The following is a 3,547-nucleotide window of genomic DNA, read 5'->3' on the forward strand; positions in this document are numbered from 1 at the left end:
CACGCCCAGCTAAGTTTGGTATTTCTAGTGGAGATGTGGTTTCACCACATTGGCCAGGATGGTCTTGATCTCTTGACCTCGTGCTTCATCCACCTCAGCCTCCCAGAGTGCTGGGATTACAGGTGTGAGCCACGTCTACTGGCCTTTTGGAAGAAGATTTTAAAAAATTCCATGGCTTAAAAAAAGAGAAAAAGAAAAGATAAACTAACACACACAGGATAAGAGACATATCTAAATAGACAAGTAACAGAATTCCCAAATTCCCATGCCTTTGCACGAAGGACCTTGCTAATAAACCTCCCATTTGGAGTCCTACACCTCAAGGAAGATTACTAAGAAGACCTCAACTTTGAAAGGGCTTGTAGTGCTGCTCACTTTGGCCGCACGTATACTAAAACTGAACAATACAGAGGAGATTAGCATGCCCCCTGCTTAGGATGACATGCAAATCTGTGAAGCATTCCATATGTTTTTTGAGAAATTTAAAAAAAAAATTAAAAAGTGAAATAGCTTGGAAAACATCAGAGAAAGCCAGCACACGATACAGGCCACTGGATTCCACTCAGCCCAGCCTGGGATCCTGCCCCTGCAGCCGTGTGCCTGGGCCTGCGGCTCAGCAGGAGAGAGATCTTGCAGGACTCACGCCTTGGCCTGAGAGGCCAGAGCAATAAAATTAGGATTATTTATGATGCAGAAGCGATTTAATAACATTTTTCGAGAACCTGAAGGATTTATGCAGAAGAACTGCTGTTCTAGTAACTAAACCCTTTTGGATGGACTCTAAGATAAACCAGGCTTGTCTGGCTTCTGCCCTGAGCCTCTCCACCTCTTCCAGTTGCTCTTGGCAAATAATCTCTTCCACTTTACTGGAGGGTGATGGTCAAGGAGATGACTTTCCTGGCTGCTTTATCTACTCTCCTCCCCTGCTCAAAATATCTCTCAACATCTCTCTTTGTTCCTTCAAATCACAAAGGAAAACTCAAAGCAGGAGGGAACTAACATTTATTGACTGCCTGCTATGTGCCAGGAGCTTGCAGAAACATTACCTCATTTAATTCCCGCAAACGCCCTGTGAGGTAGGCATAATTATCCCTGTGTTGCTTGTTAGGGGATGCAGGAAATCATATTCTTTTAACAGCTGGTATGAGGATTTCTCTTGGGTGCCAGGCGTGGTGGCTTACACGTATAATCCCAGCAATTTGGGAGGCCAAGGTGGGTGGATGACTTGAGGTGAAGAGTTTGAGACCAGCCTGGCCAACATGGTGAAACCCTGTCTCTACTAAAAAACACAAAAAATTAGCCGGGTGTGGTGGTGCACACCTGTAATCCCAGCTTCTCAGGAGGCTGAGGCATGAAAATAGCTTGAGCCCAGGAGGCAGAAATAGCAGTCTGCATTCCGGCCTGGGTGACAGAGCAAGACTCTGTCTCAAAGAAAAAAAAAAACAAAAAAAACTTTTCTCTTGGGGAGAGAACCATTTTTGTGGGAAAATGTCTTGGTCAGCCTCTTTGGACAGTGTCGAGGGAGGGGAGAGATGAGGAAGTATGTGTGGAATGGGTAGGGTGAGGGGACGATCAGCTCCTCACTCAGAAAGAAGAGGGGAAGAGCAGAGGCAAGGAGAGGGCAGGTGATTTAGAGAAAGGCTTTGTGTGCCACAATATATCCCTACCTTAAAAAGCATAACTCTTTTTTGTTTTTGTTTGTTTCCTGAGATGGAGTCTCACTCTGTCAGCCAGGCTGGAATGCAGTGGTACAATCTCGGCTCACTAAAACCTCCACATTCTGAGTTCAAGCGATTCCCCTGCCTCAGCCACCCGAGTAACTGGGATTACAGGCGCCCGCCACCACACCCAGCTAATTCAAAAGCATAACTCTTAAAATTTCAAGTAAATCTACTAAACTCATGAAATGCTTGCTGAAAGAGAATTTTCGAATGGGCTTTCTGGCATAGGGTGACACAGAAGCCATGTGTGTTTCAGCTGAGATGGTGACAGGAAGTACTATAAAGGAAGCACATCTCCTAAATTCAAGGGCAAGAAGGTCCCCCACCCCCACCCCTTGACATATGAGTTCCCTAGAGGGGAAAACTGAAGCTTGGCAGTTAATCAACTTTACTGAAGTCACACAGCATCACTAACAAAGGGAACTGATCCCAAGCCTGTTTATCTTGAATGTCTATTGTTTTTGCTCTATTCCACATGCTGCACTAAGCAAGATAGCTTTTTCTTCTCCCAGGCCAACTCTTCCACTGCTGTGCTCCATCTAATCATAGTAATTAATAGTAGTGAATATTTATTGAGTGCCTACAATATGCCAGACATTGTTGCATGCATTAGCTCATTTGATCCTGACAACGACACTATATATTTGACAATATAATTATTTACATCTTATTATATGGAAACTGCTGCTCAGAGAGGTTAAGACACTTGCTCAAAGTCCCACTGCTATAAGTGGTGAAATAAACATTTGAATCAGAGCCCATGGTCTTTTTTATTTAATTTATTTGAGATGGAGTCTTGCTCTGTCACCAGGCTGGAATGCAGTGGCACAATCTCTGCTCACTGCAACCTCTGCCTCCTGGGTTTAAGCGATTCTTCTACCTCACTCTCCCGAGTAGCTGGGACCACAGGCGCGTGCCACCACGCCCGGCTAATTTTTTTGTATTTTTAGTAGAGACGGTGTTTCACCATGTTGGCTAGGATGGTCTCGATCTCCTAACCTTGTGATCCGCCAGCCTCAGCCTCCCAAAGTGCTGAGATTACAGGCGTGAGCCACTGCCGTCGGCCTAGAGTGCATGGTCTTAATGCCATTGCATTGTCTCATCTCATCCCTTCTCACCTCTTGGAAGAACAGTTCCTCAAATTAACCCATCTAATTAACCTGTTCTCTCCACCACTAGGATAAGACCTGGTGGGGTTTGCAGAGGTCATGCAACACTGAACACAGAAGATGTTCTGATGGGCTTGGATCACAGCCACTGTCACACCTCAGACTAATAGTATAACTCGGGAGTTGGTAAATTTTTTCTGTAAAGGGCCAGACAGTAAGTATTTCAGGCTTTGCAGGCCATATGGTCTCTATAGCCAGCTACTCAACTCTGCTGTTGTAACATGAAAGTAGCTGTAGTCATAAGTCAATGAGCAGGATTGTGTTCCAATAAGGCTTTACTGATGGACACTGACATTTGAATTTCCTATACTTTTTCTGTGTCACAAAGCATTATTCTTCTTTTGCTTTTTTTCCTCCAACCATAGAAAAAGGTAAAAACCATTCTTAGTCTGAAAGTCACATCAAAACTGAAGGCAGCTGGGCGCAGTGGCTCATGCCTGTAATCCCAACACTTTGGGAGGCCAAGGCGGGTGGATCATGAGGTCAGGAGTTTAAGACCATCCTGGCCAACATGGTGAAACCCTATCTCTACTAAAAGTACAAAAAATTAGCCAGGTGTGGTGGTGCACGCCTGTAATCCCAGCTACTCAGGAGGGAGGCTGAGTCAAGAGAATCGCTTGAACCCAGGAGGCAGAGGTTGCAGTGAGCCGGGATCAA

General features: G+C 45.1%; 1 non-coding gene across 1 annotated transcript; it reads left to right on the top strand.

Moving 5' to 3' along the window:
• The first annotated feature begins 364 nt into the window (after positions 1 to 364).
• LOC116559933 lies at positions 365 to 472 on the top strand. The gene has a single exon (XR_004272702.1). It is a non-coding gene; the product is annotated as a U6 spliceosomal RNA (small nuclear RNA).
• The last annotated feature ends 3,075 nt before the right edge of the window (positions 473 to 3,547 follow it).

This window comes from Sapajus apella, unplaced genomic scaffold (assembly GCF_009761245.1).
Source record: "Sapajus apella isolate SASKATOON/1434 unplaced genomic scaffold, GSC_monkey_1.0 scaffold24, whole genome shotgun sequence".
NCBI classification, from domain to species: Eukaryota; Metazoa; Chordata; class Mammalia; order Primates; family Cebidae; genus Sapajus; species Sapajus apella.